Source organism: Daphnia pulicaria, chromosome 1 (assembly GCF_021234035.1).
Source record: "Daphnia pulicaria isolate SC F1-1A chromosome 1, SC_F0-13Bv2, whole genome shotgun sequence".
NCBI lineage: Eukaryota > Metazoa > Arthropoda > Branchiopoda > Diplostraca > Daphniidae > Daphnia > Daphnia pulicaria.
Window position 1 is genome coordinate 38,706,810 of NC_060913.1, and position 20,683 is coordinate 38,727,492.

The window sequence follows — 20,683 nt, forward strand, 5'->3', positions numbered from 1 at the left end:
ATACAATTGTTGTCCTGGTATAAACAGCCTAGGGCAAGGAACTCTTGGATAAGTTAGAAGAGTTTAAATCCCACATCTGTAATGCAAAGGAATTTAGCTAGATCTGATGAGGTCAGGATGGCCGAGCGCTCTAAGGCACCAGACTCAAGAAAATACATATTAAAAAAAAATACATATTCAAACGCAATACAACGTAATACAATTGTTGACCTGGTATAAATCGCCTATGGCAAGGAACTCTTGAATGAGTTAGAAGAGTTTTAATGTCACATCCGTTTTGCAAAGGAATTTAGGTACACCTGATGTGGTCAGGATGGCCGAGCGGTCTAAGGCGCCAGACTCAAGGACATAAACCTTGCTTCAATAAAAGAAGTTGCAGTATTCTGGTCTTCAATGAAGGCGTGGGTTCAAATCCCACTCCTGACAAACATATAAATATCTGAATACACATGATCATCGCATTGCAACATAATTAGAGAGGTTGTTTTGATATAGTGATAGAGAATGCTTAATGTACCACGATACAAGGTCACCAAGTGGTAATACTGGTCGATGTTCTGTAATTTAAAAAGATGTGACAATACGGAAATCATGACGCTAACTTACGTTAAGCGATGGTGGTATAGTGGTTAGCATAGTTGCCTTCCAAGCAATTGACCCGAGTTCGATTCTCGGCCATCGCAGTTTAGCAATCTTGCTATTTCTTAGCAGACTAGTCAACCTACGGAATTGAAGTCAATATACACAAATGTTACTCTTTAGGTAAAATATAGTTGTTCATTTCTTTTTCGTTCACACATGAATAATTGACATAGATGTAATTTCTTATTCCTTGGCGATATTTCTTGCAAAGAAACCATTTTATGATGGAGTCTCGATGGAAACATGCCGATGTACTTAGTATATCCAATGTACTAGAAAGATTTTGGCTCGTATGTATGTAAGTTAAGCCGATTGCAATAGTTCTGGAAACCCAGAAACTGTTTGCCAGATGTATTTGACAAAAATAGCCAAAACTTGCAAAATTTTCCAGTTCCTCTTTTCCCATACCGGGAATTGAACCCGGGCCTCCTGGGTGAGAGTAAGGTATCCTAACCACTAGACAATATGGGAGTAAATCGCTTGAAAAATACATATTCCAAATCAATACAACATAATACAATTGTTGTCCTGGTATAAACAACCTAGGGCAAGGAACTCTTGGATAAGTTAGAAGAGTTTAAATCCCACATCTGTAATGCAAAGAAATTTAGCTAGATCTGATGAGGTCAGGATGGCCGAGCGCTCTAAGGCACCAGACTCAAGAAAATACATATTCAAAAAAAAATACATATTCAAACGCAATACAACGTAATACAATTGTTGACCTGGTATAAATCGCCTATGGCAAGGAACTCTTGAATGAGTTAGAAGAGTTTTAATGTCACATCTGTTGGGCAAAGGAATTTAGGTACACCTGATGTGGTCAGGATGGCCGAGCGGTCTAAGGCGCCAGACTCAAGGACATAAACCTTGCTTCAATAAAAGAAGTTGCAGTATTCTGGTCTTCAATGAAGGCGTGGGTTCAAATCCCACTCCTGACAAACATATAAATATCTGAATACACATGATCATCGCATTGCAACATAATTAGAGAGGTTGTTTTGATATAGTGATAGAGAATGCTTAATGTACCACGATACAAGGTCACCAAGTGGTAATACTGGTCGATGTTCTGTAATTTAAAAAGATGTGACAATACGGAAATCATGACGCTAACTTACGTCAAGCGATGGTGGTATAGTGGTTAGCATAGTTGCCTTCCAAGCAATTGACCCGAGTTCGATTCTCGGCCATCGCAGTTTAGCAATCTTGCTATTTCTTAGCAGACTAGTCAACCTACGGAATTGAAGTCAATATACACAAATGTTACTCTTTAGGTAAAATATAGTTGTTCATTTCTTTTTCGTTCACACATGAATAATTGACATAGATGTAATTTCTTATTCCTTGGCGATATTTCTTGCAAAGAAACCATTTTATGATGGAGTCTCGATGGAAACATGCCGATGTACTTAGTATATCCAATGTACTAGAAAGATTTTGGCTCGTATGTATGTAAGTTAAGCCGATTGCAATAGTTCTGGAAACGCAGAAACTGTTTGCCAGATGTATTTGACAAAAATGGCCAAAACTTGCAAAATATTCCAGTTCCTCTTTTCCCATACCGGGAATTGAACCCGGGCCTCCTGGGTGAGAGCCAGGTATCCTATCCAGTAGACAATATGGGAGTAAATCGCTTGAAAAATACATATTCCAAATCAATACAACATAATACAATTGTTGTCCTGGTATAAACAGCCTAGGGCAAGGAACTCTTGGATAAGTTAGAAGAGTTTAAATCCCACATCTGTAATGCAAAGAAATTTAGCTAGATCTGATGAGGTTAGGATGGCCGAGCGCTCTAAGGCACCAGACTCAAGAAAATACATATTCAAAAAAAAATACATATTCAAACGCAATACAACGTAATACAATTGTTGACCTGGTATAAATCGCCTATGGCAAGGAACTCTTGAATGAGTTAGAAGAGTTTTAATGTCACATCTGTTGGGCAAAGGAATTTAGGTACACCTGATGTGGTCAGGATGGCCGAGCGGTCTAAGGCGCCAGACTCAAGGACATAAACCTTGCTTCAATAAAAGAAGTTGCAGTATTCTGGTCTTCAATGAAGGCGTGGGTTCAAATCCCACTCCTGACAAACATATAAATATCTGAATACACATGATCATCGCATTGCAACATAATTAGAGAGGTTGTTTTGATATAGTGATAGAGAATGCTTAATGTACCACGATACAAGGTCACCAAGTGGTAATACTGGTCGATGTTCTGTAATTTAAAAAGATGTGACAATACGGAAATCATGACGCTAACTTACGTCAAGCGATGGTGGTATAGTGTTTAGCATAGTTGCCTTCCAAGCAATTGACCCGAGTTCGATTCTCGGCCATCGCAGTTTAGCAATCTTGCTATTTCTTAGCAGACTAGTCAACCTACGGAATTGAAGTCAATATACACAAATGTTACTCTTTAGGTAAAATATAGTTGTTCATTTCTTTTTCGTTCACACATGAATAATTGACATAGATGTAATTTCTTATTCCTTGGCGATATTTCTTGCAAAGAAACCATTTTATGATGGAGTCTCGATGGAAACATGCCGATGTACTTAGTATATCCAATGTACTAGAAAGATTTTGGCTCGTATGTATGTAAGTTAAGCCGATTGCAATAGTTCTGGAAACGCAGAAACTGTTTGCCAGATGTATTTGACAAAAATGGCCAAAACTTGCAAAATTTTCCAGTTCCTCTTTTCCCATACCGGGAATTGAACCCGGGCCTCCTGGGTGAGAGCCAGGTATCCTATCCAGTAGACAATATGGGAGTAAATCGCTTGAAAAATACATATTCCAAATCAATACAACATAATACAATTGTTGTCCTGGTATAAACAGCCTAGGGCAAGGAACTCTTGGATAAGTTAGAAGAGTTTAAATCCCACATCTGTAATGCAAAGGAATTTAGCTAGATCTGATGAGGTCAGGATGGCCGAGCGCTCTAAGGCACCAGACTCAAGAAAATACATATTCAAAAAAAATACATATTCAAACGCAATACAACGTAATACAATTGTTGACCTGGTATAAATCGCCTATGGCAAGGAACTCTTGAATGAGTTAGAAGAGTTTTAATGTCACATCCGTTTTGCAAAGGAATTTAGGTACACCTGATGTGGTCAGGATGGCCGAGCGGTCTAAGGCGCCAGACTCAAGGACATAAACCTTGCTTCAATAAAAGAAGTTGCAGTATTCTGGTCTTCAATGAAGGCGTGGGTTCAAATCCCACTCCTGACAAACATATAAATATCTGAATACACATGATCATCGCATTGCAACATAATTAGAGAGGTTGTTTTGATATAGTGATAGAGAATGCTTAATGTACCACGATACAAGGTCACCAAGTGGTAATACTGGTCGATGTTCTGTAATTTAAAAAGATGTGACAATACGGAAATCATGACGCTAACTTACGTTAAGCGATGGTGGTATAGCGGTTAGCATAGTTGCCTTCCAAGCAATTGACCCGAGTTCGATTCTCGGCCATCGCAGTTTAGCAATCTTGCTATTTCTTAGCAGACTAGTCAACCTACGGAATTGAAGTCAATATACACAAATGTTACTCTTTAGGTAAAATATAGTTGTTCATTTCTTTTTCGTTCACACATGAATAATTGACATAGATGTAATTTCTTATTCCTTGGCGATATTTCTTGCAAAGAAACCATTTTATGATGGGGTCTCGATGGAAACATGCCGATGTACTTAGTATATCCAATGTACTAGAAAGATTTTGGCTCGTATGTATGTAAGTTAAGCCGATTGCAATAGTTCTGGAAACGCAGAAACTGTTTGCCAGATGTATTTGACAAAAATGGCCAAAACTTGCAAAATTTTCCAGTTCCTCTTTTCCCATACCGGGAATTGAACCCGGGCCTCCTGGGTGAGAGCCAGGTATCCTATCCAGTAGACAATATGGGAGTAAATCGCTTGAAAAATACATATTCCAAATCAATACAACATAATACAATTGTTGTCCTGGTATAAACAGCCTAGGGCAAGGAACTCTTGGATAAGTTAGAAGAGTTTAAATCCCACATCTGTAATGCAAAGGAATTTAGCTAGATCTGATGAGTTCAGGATGGCCGAGCGCTCTAAGGCACCAGACTCAAGAAAATACATATTCAAAAAAAATACATATTCAAACGCAATACAACGTAATACAATTGTTGACCTGGTATAAATCGCCTATGGCAAGGAACTCTTGAATGAGTTAGAAGAGTTTTAATGTCACATCCGTTTTGCAAAGGAATTTAGGTACACCTGATGTGGTCAGGATGGCCGAGCGGTCTAAGGCGCCAGACTCAAGGACATAAACCTTGCTTCAATAAAAGAAGTTGCAGTATTCTGGTCTTCAATGAAGGCGTGGGTTCAAATCCCACTCCTGACAAACATATAAATATCTGAATACACATGATCATCGCATTGCAAGATAATTAGAGAGGTTGTTTTGATATAGTGATAGAGAATGCTTAATGTACCACGATACAAGGTCACCAAGTGGTAATACTGGTCGATGTTCTGTAATTTAAAAAGATGTGACAATACGGAAATCATGACGCTAACTTACGTCAAGCGATGGTGGTATAGTGGTTAGCATAGTTGCCTTCCAAGCAATTGACCCGAGTTCGATTCTCGGCCATCGCAGTTTAGCAATCTTGATATTTCTTAGCAGACTAGTGAATTGAAGTCAATATACACAAATGTTACTCTTTAGGTAAAATATAGTTGTTCATTTCTTTTTCGTTCACACATGAATAATTGACATAGATGTAATTTCTTATTCCTTGGCGATATTTCTTGCAAAGAAACCATTTTATGATGGGGTCTCGATGGAAACATGCCGATGTACTTAGTATATCCAATGTACTAGAAAGATTTTGGCTCGTATGTATGTAAGTTAAGCCGATTGCAATAGTTCTGGAAACGCAGAAACTGTTTGCCAGATGTATTTGACAAAAATGGCCAAAACTTGCAAAATTTTCCAGTTCCTCTTTTTCCATACCGGGAATTGAACCCGGGCCTCCTGGGTGAGAGCCAGGTATCCTATCCAGTAGACAATATGGGAGTAAATCGCTTGAAAAATACATATTCCAAATCAATACAACATAATACAATTGTTGTCCTGGTATAAACAGCCTAGGGCAAGGAACTCTTGGATAAGTTAGAAGAGTTTAAATCCCACATCTGTAATGCAAAGGAATTTAGCTAGATCTGATGAGTTCAGGATGGCCGAGCGCTCTAAGGCACCAGACTCAAGAAAATACATATTCAAAAAAAATACATATTCAAACGCAATACAACGTAATACAATTGTTGACCTGGTATAAATCGCCTATGGCAAGGAACTCTTGAATGAGTTAGAAGAGTTTTAATGTCACATCCGTTTTGCAAAGGAATTTAGGTACACCTGATGTGGTCAGGATGGCCGAGCGGTCTAAGGCGCCAGACTCAAGGACATAAACCTTGCTTCAATAAAAGAAGTTGCAGTATTCTGGTCTTCAATGAAGGCGTGGGTTCAAATCCCACTCCTGACAAACATATAAATATCTGAATACACATGATCATCGCATTGCAAGATAATTAGAGAGGTTGTTTTGATATAGTGATAGAGAATGCTTAATGTACCACGATACAAGGTCACCAAGTGGTAATACTGGTCGATGTTCTGTAATTTAAAAAGATGTGACAATACGGAAATCATGACGCTAACTTACGTCAAGCGATGGTGGTATAGTGGTTAGCATAGTTGCCTTCCAAGCAATTGACCCGAGTTCGATTCTCGGCCATCGCAGTTTAGCAATCTTGCTATTTCTTAGCAGGCTAGTCAACCTACGGAATTGAAGTCAATATACACAAATGTTACTCTTTAGGTAAAATATAGTTGTTCATTTCTTTTTCGTTCACACATGAATAATTGACATAGATGTAATTTCTTATTCCTTGGCGATATTTCTTGCAAAGAAACCATTTTATGATGGAGTCTCGATGGAAACATGCCGATGTACTTAGTATATCCAATGTACTAGAAAGATTTTGGCTCGTATGTATGTAAGTTAAGCCGATTGCAATAGTTCTGGAAACCCAGAAACTGTTTGCCAGATGTATTTGACAAAAATGGCCAAAACTTGCAAAATTTTCCAGTTCCTCTTTTCCCATACCGGGAATTGAACCCGGGCCTCCTGGGTGAGAGCCAGGTATCCTAACCACTAGACAATATGGGATTAAATCGCTTGAAAAATACATATTCCAAATCAATACAAAATAATACAATTGTTGTCCTGGTATAAACAGCCTAGGGCAAGGAACTCTTGGATAAGTTAGAAGAGTTTAAATCCCACATCTGTAATGCAAAGGAATTTAGCTAGATCTGATGAGGTCAGGATGGCCGAGCGCTCTAAGGCACCAGACTCAAGAAAATACATATTCAAAAAAAATACATATTCAAACGCAATACAACGTAATACAATTGTTGACCTGGTATAAATCGCCTATGGCAAGGAACTCTTGAATGAGTTAGAAGAGTTTTAATGTCACATCTGTTGGGCAAAGGAATTTAGGTACACCTGATGTGGTCAGGATGGCCGAGCGGTCTAAGGCGCCAGACTCAAGGACATAAACCTTGCTTCAATAAAAGAAGTTGCAGTATTCTGGTCTTCAATGAAGGCGTGGGTTCAAATCCCACTCCTGACAAACATATAAATATCTGAATACACATGATCATCGCATTGCAACATAATTAGAGAGGTTGTTTTGATATAGTGATAGAGAATGCTTAATGTACCACGATACAAGGTCACCAAGTGGTAATACTGGTCGATGTTCTGTAATTTAAAAAGATGTGACAATACGGAAATCATGACGCTAACTTACGTCAAGCGATGGTGGTATAGTGGTTAGCATAGTTGCCTTCCAAGCAATTGACCCGAGTTCGATTCTCGGCCATCGCAGTTTAGCAATCTTGCTATTTCTTAGCAGACTAGTCAACCTACGGAATTGAAGTCAATATACACAAATGTTACTCTTTAGGTAAAATATAGTTGTTCATTTCTTTTTCGTTCACACATGAATAATTGACATAGATGTAATTTCTTATTCCTTGGCGATATTTCTTGCAAAGAAACCATTTTATGATGGAGTCTCGATGGAAACATGCCGATGTACTTAGTATATCCAATGTACTAGAAAGATTTTGGCTCGTATGTATGTAAGTTAAGCCGATTGCAATAGTTCTGGAAACGCAGAAACTGTTTGCCAGATGTATTTGACAATAATGGCCAAAACTTGCAAAATTTTCCAGTTCCTCTTTTCCCATACCGGGAATTGAACCCGGGCCTCCTGGGTGAGAGCCAGGTATCCTATCCAGTAGACAATATGGGAGTAAATCGCTTGAAAAATACATATTCCAAATCAATACAACATAATACAATTGTTGTCCTGGTATAAACAGCCTAGGGCAAGGAACTCTTGGATAAGTTAGAAGAGTTTAAATCCCACATCTGTAATGCAAAGGAATTTAGCTAGATCTGATGAGGTCAGGATGGCCGAGCGCTCTAAGGCACCAGACTCAAGAAAATACATATTCAAAAAAAATACATATTCAAACGCAATACAACGTAATACAATTGTTGACCTGGTATAAATCGCCTATGGCAAGGAACTCTTGAATGAGTTAGAAGAGTTTTAATGTCACATCCGTTTTGCAAAGGAATTTAGGTACACCTGATGTGGTCAGGATGGCCGAGCGGTCTAAGGCGCCAGACTCAAGGACATAAACCTTGCTTCAATAAAAGAAGTTGCAGTATTCTGGTCTTCATTGAAGGCGTGGGTTCAAATCCCACTCCTGACAAACATATAAATTTCTGAATACACATGATCATCGCATTGCAACATAATTAGAGAGGTTGTTTTGATATAGTGATAGAGAATGCTTAATGTACCACGATACAAGGTCACCAAGTGGTAATACTGGTCGATGTTCTGTAATTTAAAAAGATGTGACAATACGGAAATCATGACGCTAACTTACGTCAAGCGATGGTGGTATAGTGGTTAGCATAGTTGCCTTCCAAGCAATTGACCCGAGTTCGATTCTCGGCCATCGCAGTTTAGCAATCTTGCTATTTCTTAGCAGGCTAGTCAACCTACGGAATTGAAGTCAATATACACAAATGTTACTCTTTAGGTAAAATATAGTTGTTCATTTCTTTTTCGTTCACACATGAATAATTGACATAGATGTAATTTCTTATTCCTTGGCGATATTTCTTGCAAAGAAACCATTTTATGATGGAGTCTCGATGGAAACATGCCGATGTACTTAGTATATCCAATGTACTAGAAAGATTTTGGCTCGTATGTATGTAAGTTAAGCCGATTGCAATAGTTCTGGAAACCCAGAAACTGTTTGCCAGATGTATTTGACAAAAATGGCCAAAACTTGCAAAATTTTCCAGTTCCTCTTTTCCCATACCGGGAATTGAACCCGGGCCTCCTGGGTGAGAGCCAGGTATCCTAACCACTAGACAATATGGGATTAAATCGCTTGAAAAATACATATTCCAAATCAATACAACATAATACAATTGTTGTCCTGGTATAAACAGCCTAGGGCAAGGAACTCTTGGATAAGTTAGAAGAGTTTAAATCCCACATCTGTAATGCAAAGAAATTTAGCTAGATCTGATGAGGTCAGGATGGCCGAGCGCTCTAAGGCACCAGACTCAAGAAAATACATATTCAAAAAAAATACATATTCAAACGCAATACAACGTAATACAATTGTTGACCTGGTATAAATCGCCTATGGCAAGGAACTCTTGAATGAGTTAGAAGAGTTTTAATGTCACATCTGTTGGGCAAAGGAATTTAGGTACACTTGATGTGGTCAGGATGGCCGAGCGGTCTAAGGCGCCAGACTCAAGGACATAAACCTTGCTTCAATAAAAGAAGTTGCAGTATTCTGGTCTTCAATGAAGGCGTGGGTTCAAATCCCACTCCTGACAAACATATAAATATCTGAATACACATGATCATCGCATTGCAACATAATTAGAGAGGTTGTTTTGATATAGTGATAGAGAATGCTTAATGTACCACGATACAAGGTCACCAAGTGGTAATACTGGTCGATGTTCTGTAATTTAAAAAGATGTGACAATACGGAAATCATGACGCTAACTTACGTCAAGCGATGGTGGTATAGTGGTTAGCATAGTTGCCTTCCAAGCAATTGACCCGAGTTCGATTCTCGGCCATCGCAGTTTAGCAATCTTGCTATTTCTTAGCAGACTAGTCAACCTACGGAATTGAAGTCAATATACACAAATGTTACTCTTTAGGTAAAATATAGTTGTTCATTTCTTTTTCGTTCACACATGAATAATTGACATAGATGTAATTTCTTATTCCTTGGCGATATTTCTTGCAAAGAAACCATTTTATGATGGAGTCTCGATGGAAACATGCCGATGTACTTAGTATATCCAATGTACTAGAAAGATTTTGGCTCGTATGTATGTAAGTTAAGCCGATTGCAATAGTTCTGGAAACGCAGAAACTGTTTGCCAGATGTATTTGACAATAATGGCCAAAACTTGCAAAATTTTCCAGTTCCTCTTTTCCCATACCGGGAATTGAACCCGGGCCTCCTGGGTGAGAGCCAGGTATCCTATCCAGTAGACAATATGGGAGTAAATCGCTTGAAAAATACATATTCCAAATCAATACAACATAATACAATTGTTGTCCTGGTATAAACAGCCTAGGGCAAGGAACTCTTGGATAAGTTAGAAGAGTTTAAATCCCACATCTGTAATGCAAAGGAATTTAGCTAGATCTGATGAGGTCAGGATGGCCGAGCGCTCTAAGGCACCAGACTCAAGAAAATACATATTCAAAAAAAATACATATTCAAACGCAATACAACGTAATACAATTGTTGACCTGGTATAAATCGCCTATGGCAAGGAACTCTTGAATGAGTTAGAAGAGTTTTAATGTCACATCCGTTTTGCAAAGGAATTTAGGTACACCTGATGTGGTCAGGATGGCCGAGCGGTCTAAGGCGCCAGACTCAAGGACATAAACCTTGCTTCAATAAAAGAAGTTGCAGTATTCTGGTCTTCATTGAAGGCGTGGGTTCAAATCCCACTCCTGACAAACATATAAATTTCTGAATACACATGATCATCGCATTGCAACATAATTAGAGAGGTTGTTTTGATATAGTGATAGAGAATGCTTAATGTACCACGATACAAGGTCACCAAGTGGTAATACTGGTCGATGTTCTGTAATTTAAAAAGATGTGACAATACGGAAATCATGACGCTAACTTACGTCAAGCGATGGTGGTATAGTGGTTAGCATAGTTGCCTTCCAAGCAATTGACCCGAGTTCGATTCTCGGCCATCGCAGTTTAGCAATCTTGCTATTTCTTAGCAGGCTAGTCAACCTACGGAATTGAAGTCAATATACACAAATGTTACTCTTTAGGTAAAATATAGTTGTTCATTTCTTTTTCGTTCACACATGAATAATTGACATAGATGTAATTTCTTATTCCTTGGCGATATTTCTTGCAAAGAAACCATTTTATGATGGAGTCTCGATGGAAACATGCCGATGTACTTAGTATATCCAATGTACTAGAAAGATTTTGGCTCGTATGTATGTAAGTTAAGCCGATTGCAATAGTTCTGGAAACCCAGAAACTGTTTGCCAGATGTATTTGACAAAAATGGCCAAAACTTGCAAAATTTTCCAGTTCCTCTTTTCCCATACCGGGAATTGAACCCGGGCCTCCTGGGTGAGAGCCAGGTATCCTAACCACTAGACAATATGGGATTAAATCGCTTGAAAAATACATATTCCAAATCAATACAACATAATACAATTGTTGTCCTGGTATAAACAGCCTAGGGCAAGGAACTCTTGGATAAGTTAGAAGAGTTTAAATCCCACATCTGTAATGCAAAGAAATTTAGCTAGATCTGATGAGGTCAGGATGGCCGAGCGCTCTAAGGCACCAGACTCAAGAAAATACATATTCAAAAAAAATACATATTCAAACGCAATACAACGTAATACAATTGTTGACCTGGTATAAATCGCCTATGGCAAGGAACTCTTGAATGAGTTAGAAGAGTTTTAATGTCACATCTGTTGGGCAAAGGAATTTAGGTACACTTGATGTGGTCAGGATGGCCGAGCGGTCTAAGGCGCCAGACTCAAGGACATAAACCTTGCTTCAATAAAAGAAGTTGCAGTATTCTGGTCTTCAATGAAGGCGTGGGTTCAAATCCCACTCCTGACAAACATATAAATATCTGAATACACATGATCATCGCATTGCAACATAATTAGAGAGGTTGTTTTGATATAGTGATAGAGAATGCTTAATGTACCACGATACAAGGTCACCAAGTGGTAATACTGGTCGATGTTCTGTAATTTAAAAAGATGTGACAATACGGAAATCATGACGCTAACTTACGTCAAGCGATGGTGGTATAGTGGTTAGCATAGTTGCCTTCCAAGCAATTGACCCGAGTTCGATTCTCGGCCATCGCAGTTTAGCAATCTTGCTATTTCTTAGCAGGCTAGTCAACCTACGGAATTGAAGTCAATATACACAAATGTTACTCTTTAGGTAAAATATAGTTGTTCATTTCTTTTTCGTTCACACATGAATAATTGACATAGATGTAATTTCTTATTCCTTGGCGATATTTCTTGCAAAGAAACCATTTTATGATGGAGTCTCGATGGAAACATGCCGATGTACTTAGTATATCCAATGTACTAGAAAGATTTTGGCTCGTATGTATGTAAGTTAAGCCGATTGCAATAGTTCTGGAAACCCAGAAACTGTTTGCCAGATGTATTTGACAAAAATGGCCAAAACTTGCAAAATTTTCCAGTTCCTCTTTTCCCATACCGGGAATTGAACCCGGGCCTCCTGGGTGAGAGCCAGGTATCCTAACCACTAGACAATATGGGATTAAATCGCTTGAAAAATACATATTCCAAATCAATACAACATAATACAATTGTTGTCCTGGTATAAACAGCCTAGGGCAAGGAACTCTTGGATAAGTTAGAAGAGTTTAAATCCCACATCTGTAATGCAAAGAAATTTAGCTAGATCTGATGAGGTCAGGATGGCCGAGCGCTCTAAGGCACCAGACTCAAGAAAATACATATTCAAAAAAAATACATATTCAAACGCAATACAACGTAATACAATTGTTGACCTGGTATAAATCGCCTATGGCAAGGAACTCTTGAATGAGTTAGAAGAGTTTTAATGTCACATCTGTTGGGCAAAGGAATTTAGGTACACCTGATGTGGTCAGGATGGCCGAGCGGTCTAAGGCGCCAGACTCAAGGACATAAACCTTGCTTCAATAAAAGAAGTTGCAGTATTCTGGTCTTCAATGAAGGCGTGGGTTCAAATCCCACTCCTGACAAACATATAAATATCTGAATACACATGATCATCGCATTGCAACATAATTAGAGAGGTTGTTTTGATATAGTGATAGAGAATGCTTAATGTACCACGATACAAGGTCACCAAATGGTAATACTGGTCGATGTTCTGTAATTTAAAAAGATGTGACAATACGGAAATCATGACGCTAACTTACGTCAAGCGATGGTGGTATAGTGGTTAGCATAGTTGCCTTCCAAGCAATTGACCCGAGTTCGATTCTCGGCCATCGCAGTTTAGCAATCTTGCTATTTCTTAGCAGACTAGTGAATTGAAGTCAATATACACAAATGTTACTCTTTAGGTAAAATATAGTTGTTCATTTCTTTTTCGTTCACACATGAATAATTGACATAGATGTAATTTCTTATTCCTTGGCGATATTTCTTGCAAAGAAACCATTTTATGATGGAGTCTCGATGGAAACATGCCGATGTACTTAGTATATCCAATGTACTAGAAAGATTTTGGCTCGTATGTATGTAAGTTAAGCCAATTGCAATAGTTCTGGAAACCCAGAAACTGTTTGCCAGATGTATTTGACAAAAATGGCCAAAACTTGCAAAATTTTCCAGTTCCTCTTTTCCCATACCGGGAATTGAACCCGGGCCTCCTGGGTGAGAGCCAGGTATCCTAACCACTAGACAATATGGGATTAAATCGCTTGAAAAATACATATTCCAAATCAATACAACATAATACAATTGTTGTCCTGGTATAAACAGCCTAGGGCAAGGAACTCTTGGATAAGTTAGAAGAGTTTAAATCCCACATCTGTAATGCAAAGAAATTTAGCTAGATCTGATGAGGTCAGGATGGCCGAGCGCTCTAAGGCACCAGACTCAAGAAAATACATATTCAAAAAAAATACATATTCAAACGCAATACAACGTAATACAATTGTTGACCTGGTATAAATCGCCTATGGCAAGGAACTCTTGAATGAGTTAGAAGAGTTTTAATGTCACATCTGTTGGGCAAAGGAATTTAGGTACACCTGATGTGGTCAGGATGGCCGAGCGGTCTAAGGCGCCAGACTCAAGGACATAAACCTTGCTTCAATAAAAGAAGTTGCAGTATTCTGGTCTTCAATGAAGGCGTGGGTTCAAATCCCACTCCTGACAAACATATAAATATCTGAATACACATGATCATCGCATTGCAACATAATTAGAGAGGTTGTTTTGATATAGTGATAGAGAATGCTTAATGTACCACGATACAAGGTCACCAAGTGGTAATACTGGTCGATGTTCTGTAATTTAAAAAGATGTGACAATACGGAAATCATGACGCTAACTTACGTCAAGCGATGGTGGTATAGTGGTTAGCATAGTTGCCTTCCAAGCAATTGACCCGAGTTCGATTCTCGGCCATCGCAGTTTAGCAATCTTGCTATTTCTTAGCAGACTAGTCAACCTACGGAATTGAAGTCAATATACACAAATGTTACTCTTTAGGTAAAATATAGTTGTTCATTTCTTTTTCGTTCACACATGAATAATTGACATAGATGTAATTTCTTATTCCTTGGCGATATTTCTTGCAAAGAAACCATTTTATGATGGAGTCTCGATGGAAACATGCCGATGTACTTAGTATATCCAATGTACTAGAAAGATTTTGGCTCGTATGTATGTAAGTTAAGCCGATTGCAATAGTTCTGGAAACGCAGAAACTGTTTGCCAGATGTATTTGACAATAATGGCCAAAACTTGCAAAATTTTCCAGTTCCTCTTTTCCCATACCGGGAATTGAACCCGGGCCTCCTGGGTGAGAGCCAGGTATCCTATCCAGTAGACAATATGGGAGTAAATCGCTTGAAAAATACATATTCCAAATCAATACAACATAATACAATTGTTGTCCTGGTATAAACAGCCTAGGGCAAGGAACTCTTGGATAAGTTAGAAGAGTTTAAATCCCACATCTGTAATGCAAAGGAATTTAGCTAGATCTGATGAGGTCAGGATGGCCGAGCGCTCTAAGGCACCAGACTCAAGAAAATACATATTCAAAAAAAATACATATTCAAACGCAATACAACGTAATACAATTGTTGACCTGGTATAAATCGCCTATGGCAAGGAACTCTTGAATGAGTTAGAAGAGTTTTAATGTCACATCCGTTTTGCAAAGGAATTTAGGTACACCTGATGTGGTCAGGATGGCCGAGCGGTCTAAGGCGCCAGACTCAAGGACATAAACCTTGCTTCAATAAAAGAAGTTGCAGTATTCTGGTCTTCATTGAAGGCGTGGGTTCAAATCCCACTCCTGACAAACATATAAATTTCTGAATACACATGATCATCGCATTGCAACATAATTAGAGAGGTTGTTTTGATATAGTGATAGAGAATGCTTAATGTACCACGATACAAGGTCACCAAGTGGTAATACTGGTCGATGTTCTGTAATTTAAAAAGATGTGACAATACGGAAATCATGACGCTAACTTACGTCAAGCGATGGTGGTATAGTGGTTAGCATAGTTGCCTTCCAAGCAATTGACCCGAGTTCGATTCTCGGCCATCGCAGTTTAGCAATCTTGCTATTTCTTAGCAGACTAGTCAACCTACGGAATTGAAGTCAATATACACAAATGTTACTCTTTAGGTAAAATATAGTTGTTCATTTCTTTTTCGTTCACACATGAATAATTGACATAGATGTAATTTCTTATTCCTTGGCGATATTTCTTGCAAAGAAACCATTTTATGATGGAGTCTCGATGGAAACATGCCGATGTACTTAGTATATCCAATGTACTAGAAAGATTTTGGCTCGTATGTATGTAAGTTAAGCCGATTGCAATAGTTCTGGAAACCCAGAAACTGTTTGCCAGATGTATTTGACAAAAATGGCCAAAACTTGCAAAATTTTCCAGTTCCTCTTTTCCCATACCGGGAATTGAACCCGAGCCTCCTGGGTGAGAGCCAGGTATCCTAACCACTAGACAATATGGGATTAAATCGCTTGAAAAATACATATTCCAAATCAATACAACATAATACAATTGTTGTCCTGGTATAAACAGCCTAGGGCAAGGAACTCTTGGATAAGTTAGAAGAGTTTAAATCCCACATCTGTAATGCAAAGAAATTTAGCTAGATCTGATGAGGTCAGGATGGCCGAGCGCTCTAAGGCACCAGACTCAAGAAAATACATATTCAAAAAAAATACATATTCAAACGCAATACAAAGTAATACAACTGTTGACCTGGTATAAATCGCCTATGGCAAGGAACTCTTGAATGAGTTAGAAGAGTTTTAATGTCACATCTGTTGGGCAAAGGAATTTAGGTACACCTGATGTGGTCAGGATGGCCGAGCGGTCTAAGGCGCCAGACTCAAGGACATAAACCTTGCTTCAATAAAAGAAATTGCAGTATTCTGGTCTTCAATGAAGGCGTGGGTTCAAATCCCACTCCTGACAAACATATAAATATCTGAATACACATGATCATCGCATTGCAACATAATTAGAGAGGTTGTTTTGATATAGTGATAGAGAATGCTTAATGTACCACGATACAAGGTCACCGAGTGGTAATACTGGTCGATGTTCTGTAATTTAAAAAGATGTGACAATACGGAAATCATGACGCTAACTTACGTCAAGCGATGGTGGTATAGTGGTTAGCATAGTTGCCTTCCAAGCAATTGACCCGAGTTCGATTCTCGGCCATCGCAGTTTAGCAATCTTGCTATTTCTTAGCAGACTAGTCAACCTACGGAATTGAAGTCTATATACAGAAATGTTACTCTTTAGGTAAAATATAGTTGTTCATTTCTTTTTCGTTCACACATAGTAATTGACATAGATGTAATTTCTTATTCCTTGGCGATATTTCTTGCAAAGAAACCATTTTCCTGGTCCTGGTATAAACAGCCTAGGGCAAGGAACTCTTGGATAAGTTAGAAGAGTTTAAATCCCACATCTGTAATGCAAAGAAATTTAGCTAGATCTGATGAAGTCAGGATGGCCGAGCGCTCTAAGGCACCAGACTCAAGAAAATACATATTAAAAAAAAATACATATTCAAACGCAATACAACGTAATACAATTGTTGACCTGGTATAAATCGCCTATGGCAAGGAACTCTTGAATGAGTTAGAAGAGTTTTAATGTCACATCTGTTGGGCAAAGGAATTTAGGTACACCTGATGTGGTCAGGATGGCCGAGCGGTCTAAGGCGCCAGACTCAAGGACATAAACTTTGCTTCAATAAAAGAAGTTGCAGTATTCTGATCTTCAATGAAGGCGTGGGTTCAAATCCCACTCCTGACAAACATATAAATATCTGAAAACACATGATCATCGCATTGCAACATAATTAGAGTGGTTGCTTTGATATAGTGATAGAGAATGCTTAATGTACCACGATACAAGGTCACCAAGTGGTAATACTGGTCGATGTTCTGTAATTTAAAAAGATGTGACAATACGGAAATCATGACGCTAACTCACTTCAAGCGATGGTGGTATAGTGGTTAGCATAGTTGCCTTCCAAGCAATTGACCCGAGTTCGGTTCTCGGCCATCGCAGTTTAGCAATCTTGCTATTTCTTAGCAGACTAGTCAACCTACGGAATTGAAGTCAATTTACACAAATGTTACTCTTTAGGTAAAATATAGTTGTTCATTTCTTTTTCGTTCACACATGAATAATTGACATAGATGTAATTTCTTATTCTTTGGCGATATTTCTTGCAAAGAAACCATTTTATGATGGAGTCTCGATGGAAACATGCCGATGTACTTAGTATATCCAATGTACTAGAAAGATTTTGGCTCGTATGTATGTAAGTTAAGCCGATTGCAATAGTTCTGGAAACGCAGAAACTGTTTGCCAGATGTATTTGACAAAAATGGCCAAAACTTGCAAAATTTTCCAGTTCCTCTTTTCCCATACCGGGAATTGAACCCGGGCCTCCTGGGTGAGAGCCAGGTATCCTAACCACTAGACAATATGGGAGTAAATCGCCTGAAAAATACATATTCCAAATCAATACAACATAATACAATTGTTGTCCTGGTATAAACAGCCTAGGGCAAGGAACTCTTGGATAAGTTAGAAGAGTTTAAATCCCACATCTGTAATGCAAAGAAATTTAGCTAGATCTGATGAGGTCAGGATGGCCGAGCGCTCTAAGGCACCAGACTCAAGAAAATACATATTAAAAAAAAATACATATTCAAACGCAATACAACGTAATACAATTGTTGACCTGGTATAAATCGCCTATGGCAAGGAACTCTTGAATGAGTTAGAAGAGTTTTAATGTCACATCTGTTGGGCAAAGGAATTTAGGTAGACTTGATGTGGTCAGGATGGCCGAGCGGTCTAAGGCGCTAGACTCAAGGACATAAACCTTGCTTCAATAAACGAAGTTGCAGTATTCTGGTCTTCAATGAAGGCGTGGGTTCAAATCCCACTCCTGACAAACATATAAATATCTGAATACACATGATCATCGCATTGCCACATAATTAGAGAGGTTGTTTTGATATAGTGATAGAGAATGCTTAATGTACCACGATACAAGGTCACCAAGTGGTAATACTGGTCGATGTTCTGTAATTTAAAAAGATGTGACAATACGGAAATCATGACGCTAACTTACGTCAAGCGATGGTGGTATAGTGGTTAGCATAGTTGCCTTCCAAGCAATTGACCCGAGTTCGATTCTCGGCCATCGCAGTTTAGCAATCTTGCTATTTCTTAGCAGACTAGTCAACCTACGGAATTGAAGTCAATATACACAAATGTTACTCTTTAGGTAAAATATAGTTGTTCATTTCTTTTTCGTTCACACATGAATAATTGACATAGATGTAATTTCTTATTCCTTGGCGATATTTCTTGCAAAGAAACCATTTTATGATGGAGTCTCGATGGAAACATGCCGATGTACTTAGTATATCCAATGTACTAGAAAGATTTTGGCTCGTATGTATGTAAGTTAAGCCGATTGCAATAGTTCTGGAAACGCAGAAACTGTTTGCCAGATGTATTTGACAAAAATAGCCAAAACTTGCAAAATTTTCCAGTTCCTCTTTTCCCATACCGGGAATTGAACCCGGGCCTCCTGGGTGAGAGTCAGGTATCCTAACCACTAGGCAATATGGGATTAAATCGCTTGAAAAATACATATTCCAAATCAATACAACATAATACAATTGTTGTCCTGGTATAAACAGCCTAGGGCAAGGAACTCTTGGATAAGTTAGAAGAGTTTAAATCCCACATCTGTAATGCAAAGAAATTTAGCTAGATCTGATGAGGTCAGGATGGCCGAGCGCTCTAAGGCACCAGACTCAAGAAAATACATATTCAAAAAAAAAATACATATTCAAACGCAATACAACGTAATAAAATTGTTGACCTAGTATAAATCGCCTATGGCAAGGAACTCTTGAATGAGTTAGAAGAGTTTTAATGTCACATCTGTTGGGCAAAGGAATTTAGGTACACTTGATGTGGTCAGGATGGCCGAGCGGTCTAAGGCGCCAGACTCAAGGACATAAACCTTGCTTCAATAAAAGAAGTTGCAGTATTCTGATCTTCAATGAAGGCGTGGGTTCAAATCCCACTCCTGACAAACATATAAATATCTGAATACACATGATCATCGCATTGCAACATAATTAGAGAGGTTGTTTTGATATAGTGATAGAGAATGCTTAATGTACCACGATACAAGGTCACCAAGTGGTAATACTGGTCGATGTTCTGTAATTTAAAAAGATGTGACAATACGGAAATCATGACGCTAACTTACGTCAAGCGATGGTGGTATAGTGGTTAGCATAGTTGCCTTCCAAGCAATAGACCCGAGTTCGATTCTCGGCCATCGCAGTTTAGCAATCTTGCTATTTCTTAGCAGACTAGACAACCTACGGAATTGAAGTCAATATACACAAATGTTACTCTTTAGGTAAAATATAGTTGTTCATTTCTTTTTCGTTCACACATGAATAATTGACATAGATGTAATTTCTTATTCCTTGGCGATATTTCTTGCAAAGAAACCATTTTATGATGGAGTCTCGATGGAAACATGCCGATGTACTTAGGATATCCAATGTACTAGAAAGATTTTGGCTCGTATGTATGTAAGTTAAGCCGATTGCAATAGTTCTGGAAACGCAGAAACTGTTTGCCAGATGTATTTGACAAAAATGGCCAAAACTTGCAAAATTTTCCAGTTCCTCTTTTCCCATACCGGGAATTGAACCCGGGCCTCCTGGGTGAGAGCCAGGTATCCTAACCACTAGACAATATGGGAGTAAATCGCTTGAAAAATACATATTCCAAATCAATACAACATAATACAATTGTTGTCCTGGTATAAACAGCCTAGGGCAAGGAACTCTTGGATAAGTTAGAAGAGTTTAAATCCCACATCTGTAATGCAAAGAAATTTAGCTAGATCTGATGAGGTCAGGATGGCCGAGCGCTCTAAGGCACCAGACTCAAGAAAATACATATTCAAAAAAAATACATATTCAAACGCAATAC

The 20,683-nt window shown here is 38.5% G+C and overlaps 53 non-coding genes across 53 annotated transcripts; 36 read left to right on the forward strand and 17 right to left on the reverse strand.

Moving 5' to 3' along the window:
- The first annotated feature begins 307 nt into the window (after positions 1-307).
- Positions 308-426, forward strand: Trnal-caa. Its single transcript has 2 exons — positions 308-345; positions 382-426. It is a non-coding gene; the product is annotated as a tRNA-Leu (tRNA).
- A 185-nt stretch (positions 427-611) lies between these two features.
- Trnag-ucc lies at positions 612-683 on the forward strand. The gene has a single exon. It is a non-coding gene; the product is annotated as a tRNA-Gly (tRNA).
- A 358-nt stretch (positions 684-1,041) lies between these two features.
- Trnae-cuc lies at positions 1,042-1,113 on the reverse strand. The gene has a single exon. It is a non-coding gene; the product is annotated as a tRNA-Glu (tRNA).
- A 351-nt stretch (positions 1,114-1,464) lies between these two features.
- On the forward strand, positions 1,465-1,583 carry Trnal-caa. The gene is made up of 2 exons: positions 1,465-1,502; positions 1,539-1,583. It is a non-coding gene; the product is annotated as a tRNA-Leu (tRNA).
- A 185-nt stretch (positions 1,584-1,768) lies between these two features.
- Positions 1,769-1,840, forward strand: Trnag-ucc. The gene has a single exon. It is a non-coding gene; the product is annotated as a tRNA-Gly (tRNA).
- A 358-nt stretch (positions 1,841-2,198) lies between these two features.
- Trnae-cuc lies at positions 2,199-2,270 on the reverse strand. Its single transcript has one exon. It is a non-coding gene; the product is annotated as a tRNA-Glu (tRNA).
- A 351-nt stretch (positions 2,271-2,621) lies between these two features.
- On the forward strand, positions 2,622-2,740 carry Trnal-caa. Its single transcript has 2 exons — positions 2,622-2,659; positions 2,696-2,740. It is a non-coding gene; the product is annotated as a tRNA-Leu (tRNA).
- Positions 2,741-2,925: 185 nt separating this feature from the next.
- Trnag-ucc lies at positions 2,926-2,997 on the forward strand. The gene has a single exon. It is a non-coding gene; the product is annotated as a tRNA-Gly (tRNA).
- A 358-nt stretch (positions 2,998-3,355) lies between these two features.
- Positions 3,356-3,427, reverse strand: Trnae-cuc. The gene has a single exon. It is a non-coding gene; the product is annotated as a tRNA-Glu (tRNA).
- A 350-nt stretch (positions 3,428-3,777) lies between these two features.
- Trnal-caa lies at positions 3,778-3,896 on the forward strand. The gene is made up of 2 exons: positions 3,778-3,815; positions 3,852-3,896. It is a non-coding gene; the product is annotated as a tRNA-Leu (tRNA).
- Positions 3,897-4,081: 185 nt separating this feature from the next.
- Positions 4,082-4,153, forward strand: Trnag-ucc. Its single transcript has one exon. It is a non-coding gene; the product is annotated as a tRNA-Gly (tRNA).
- Positions 4,154-4,511: 358 nt separating this feature from the next.
- Positions 4,512-4,583, reverse strand: Trnae-cuc. Its single transcript has one exon. It is a non-coding gene; the product is annotated as a tRNA-Glu (tRNA).
- Positions 4,584-4,933: 350 nt separating this feature from the next.
- Trnal-caa lies at positions 4,934-5,052 on the forward strand. Its single transcript has 2 exons — positions 4,934-4,971; positions 5,008-5,052. It is a non-coding gene; the product is annotated as a tRNA-Leu (tRNA).
- Positions 5,053-5,237: 185 nt separating this feature from the next.
- Trnag-ucc lies at positions 5,238-5,309 on the forward strand. Its single transcript has one exon. It is a non-coding gene; the product is annotated as a tRNA-Gly (tRNA).
- A 349-nt stretch (positions 5,310-5,658) lies between these two features.
- On the reverse strand, positions 5,659-5,730 carry Trnae-cuc. The gene has a single exon. It is a non-coding gene; the product is annotated as a tRNA-Glu (tRNA).
- A 350-nt stretch (positions 5,731-6,080) lies between these two features.
- On the forward strand, positions 6,081-6,199 carry Trnal-caa. Its single transcript has 2 exons — positions 6,081-6,118; positions 6,155-6,199. It is a non-coding gene; the product is annotated as a tRNA-Leu (tRNA).
- A 185-nt stretch (positions 6,200-6,384) lies between these two features.
- Positions 6,385-6,456, forward strand: Trnag-ucc. The gene has a single exon. It is a non-coding gene; the product is annotated as a tRNA-Gly (tRNA).
- Positions 6,457-6,814: 358 nt separating this feature from the next.
- Positions 6,815-6,886, reverse strand: Trnae-cuc. The gene has a single exon. It is a non-coding gene; the product is annotated as a tRNA-Glu (tRNA).
- Positions 6,887-7,236: 350 nt separating this feature from the next.
- On the forward strand, positions 7,237-7,355 carry Trnal-caa. Its single transcript has 2 exons — positions 7,237-7,274; positions 7,311-7,355. It is a non-coding gene; the product is annotated as a tRNA-Leu (tRNA).
- Positions 7,356-7,540: 185 nt separating this feature from the next.
- Trnag-ucc lies at positions 7,541-7,612 on the forward strand. Its single transcript has one exon. It is a non-coding gene; the product is annotated as a tRNA-Gly (tRNA).
- A 358-nt stretch (positions 7,613-7,970) lies between these two features.
- On the reverse strand, positions 7,971-8,042 carry Trnae-cuc. Its single transcript has one exon. It is a non-coding gene; the product is annotated as a tRNA-Glu (tRNA).
- Positions 8,043-8,392: 350 nt separating this feature from the next.
- On the forward strand, positions 8,393-8,511 carry Trnal-caa. Its single transcript has 2 exons — positions 8,393-8,430; positions 8,467-8,511. It is a non-coding gene; the product is annotated as a tRNA-Leu (tRNA).
- Positions 8,512-8,696: 185 nt separating this feature from the next.
- On the forward strand, positions 8,697-8,768 carry Trnag-ucc. Its single transcript has one exon. It is a non-coding gene; the product is annotated as a tRNA-Gly (tRNA).
- Positions 8,769-9,126: 358 nt separating this feature from the next.
- Positions 9,127-9,198, reverse strand: Trnae-cuc. The gene has a single exon. It is a non-coding gene; the product is annotated as a tRNA-Glu (tRNA).
- A 350-nt stretch (positions 9,199-9,548) lies between these two features.
- Positions 9,549-9,667, forward strand: Trnal-caa. The gene is made up of 2 exons: positions 9,549-9,586; positions 9,623-9,667. It is a non-coding gene; the product is annotated as a tRNA-Leu (tRNA).
- A 185-nt stretch (positions 9,668-9,852) lies between these two features.
- Trnag-ucc lies at positions 9,853-9,924 on the forward strand. The gene has a single exon. It is a non-coding gene; the product is annotated as a tRNA-Gly (tRNA).
- A 358-nt stretch (positions 9,925-10,282) lies between these two features.
- Positions 10,283-10,354, reverse strand: Trnae-cuc. Its single transcript has one exon. It is a non-coding gene; the product is annotated as a tRNA-Glu (tRNA).
- A 350-nt stretch (positions 10,355-10,704) lies between these two features.
- Positions 10,705-10,823, forward strand: Trnal-caa. Its single transcript has 2 exons — positions 10,705-10,742; positions 10,779-10,823. It is a non-coding gene; the product is annotated as a tRNA-Leu (tRNA).
- A 185-nt stretch (positions 10,824-11,008) lies between these two features.
- On the forward strand, positions 11,009-11,080 carry Trnag-ucc. The gene has a single exon. It is a non-coding gene; the product is annotated as a tRNA-Gly (tRNA).
- Positions 11,081-11,438: 358 nt separating this feature from the next.
- Positions 11,439-11,510, reverse strand: Trnae-cuc. The gene has a single exon. It is a non-coding gene; the product is annotated as a tRNA-Glu (tRNA).
- A 350-nt stretch (positions 11,511-11,860) lies between these two features.
- Trnal-caa lies at positions 11,861-11,979 on the forward strand. Its single transcript has 2 exons — positions 11,861-11,898; positions 11,935-11,979. It is a non-coding gene; the product is annotated as a tRNA-Leu (tRNA).
- A 185-nt stretch (positions 11,980-12,164) lies between these two features.
- Positions 12,165-12,236, forward strand: Trnag-ucc. Its single transcript has one exon. It is a non-coding gene; the product is annotated as a tRNA-Gly (tRNA).
- Positions 12,237-12,594: 358 nt separating this feature from the next.
- On the reverse strand, positions 12,595-12,666 carry Trnae-cuc. The gene has a single exon. It is a non-coding gene; the product is annotated as a tRNA-Glu (tRNA).
- Positions 12,667-13,016: 350 nt separating this feature from the next.
- Positions 13,017-13,135, forward strand: Trnal-caa. The gene is made up of 2 exons: positions 13,017-13,054; positions 13,091-13,135. It is a non-coding gene; the product is annotated as a tRNA-Leu (tRNA).
- A 185-nt stretch (positions 13,136-13,320) lies between these two features.
- Trnag-ucc lies at positions 13,321-13,392 on the forward strand. Its single transcript has one exon. It is a non-coding gene; the product is annotated as a tRNA-Gly (tRNA).
- Positions 13,393-13,741: 349 nt separating this feature from the next.
- On the reverse strand, positions 13,742-13,813 carry Trnae-cuc. Its single transcript has one exon. It is a non-coding gene; the product is annotated as a tRNA-Glu (tRNA).
- Positions 13,814-14,163: 350 nt separating this feature from the next.
- Positions 14,164-14,282, forward strand: Trnal-caa. The gene is made up of 2 exons: positions 14,164-14,201; positions 14,238-14,282. It is a non-coding gene; the product is annotated as a tRNA-Leu (tRNA).
- A 185-nt stretch (positions 14,283-14,467) lies between these two features.
- On the forward strand, positions 14,468-14,539 carry Trnag-ucc. Its single transcript has one exon. It is a non-coding gene; the product is annotated as a tRNA-Gly (tRNA).
- A 358-nt stretch (positions 14,540-14,897) lies between these two features.
- On the reverse strand, positions 14,898-14,969 carry Trnae-cuc. The gene has a single exon. It is a non-coding gene; the product is annotated as a tRNA-Glu (tRNA).
- A 350-nt stretch (positions 14,970-15,319) lies between these two features.
- On the forward strand, positions 15,320-15,438 carry Trnal-caa. Its single transcript has 2 exons — positions 15,320-15,357; positions 15,394-15,438. It is a non-coding gene; the product is annotated as a tRNA-Leu (tRNA).
- Positions 15,439-15,623: 185 nt separating this feature from the next.
- Positions 15,624-15,695, forward strand: Trnag-ucc. The gene has a single exon. It is a non-coding gene; the product is annotated as a tRNA-Gly (tRNA).
- A 358-nt stretch (positions 15,696-16,053) lies between these two features.
- Trnae-cuc lies at positions 16,054-16,125 on the reverse strand. Its single transcript has one exon. It is a non-coding gene; the product is annotated as a tRNA-Glu (tRNA).
- Positions 16,126-16,475: 350 nt separating this feature from the next.
- On the forward strand, positions 16,476-16,594 carry Trnal-caa. The gene is made up of 2 exons: positions 16,476-16,513; positions 16,550-16,594. It is a non-coding gene; the product is annotated as a tRNA-Leu (tRNA).
- Positions 16,595-16,779: 185 nt separating this feature from the next.
- Positions 16,780-16,851, forward strand: Trnag-ucc. Its single transcript has one exon. It is a non-coding gene; the product is annotated as a tRNA-Gly (tRNA).
- A 479-nt stretch (positions 16,852-17,330) lies between these two features.
- On the forward strand, positions 17,331-17,449 carry Trnal-caa. Its single transcript has 2 exons — positions 17,331-17,368; positions 17,405-17,449. It is a non-coding gene; the product is annotated as a tRNA-Leu (tRNA).
- A 185-nt stretch (positions 17,450-17,634) lies between these two features.
- Trnag-ucc lies at positions 17,635-17,706 on the forward strand. The gene has a single exon. It is a non-coding gene; the product is annotated as a tRNA-Gly (tRNA).
- A 358-nt stretch (positions 17,707-18,064) lies between these two features.
- Positions 18,065-18,136, reverse strand: Trnae-cuc. Its single transcript has one exon. It is a non-coding gene; the product is annotated as a tRNA-Glu (tRNA).
- Positions 18,137-18,486: 350 nt separating this feature from the next.
- Positions 18,487-18,605, forward strand: Trnal-caa. Its single transcript has 2 exons — positions 18,487-18,524; positions 18,561-18,605. It is a non-coding gene; the product is annotated as a tRNA-Leu (tRNA).
- Positions 18,606-18,790: 185 nt separating this feature from the next.
- Positions 18,791-18,862, forward strand: Trnag-ucc. Its single transcript has one exon. It is a non-coding gene; the product is annotated as a tRNA-Gly (tRNA).
- Positions 18,863-19,220: 358 nt separating this feature from the next.
- Trnae-cuc lies at positions 19,221-19,292 on the reverse strand. Its single transcript has one exon. It is a non-coding gene; the product is annotated as a tRNA-Glu (tRNA).
- A 352-nt stretch (positions 19,293-19,644) lies between these two features.
- Trnal-caa lies at positions 19,645-19,763 on the forward strand. The gene is made up of 2 exons: positions 19,645-19,682; positions 19,719-19,763. It is a non-coding gene; the product is annotated as a tRNA-Leu (tRNA).
- A 185-nt stretch (positions 19,764-19,948) lies between these two features.
- Trnag-ucc lies at positions 19,949-20,020 on the forward strand. Its single transcript has one exon. It is a non-coding gene; the product is annotated as a tRNA-Gly (tRNA).
- Positions 20,021-20,378: 358 nt separating this feature from the next.
- Trnae-cuc lies at positions 20,379-20,450 on the reverse strand. The gene has a single exon. It is a non-coding gene; the product is annotated as a tRNA-Glu (tRNA).
- Positions 20,451-20,683: the final 233 nt, after the last annotated feature.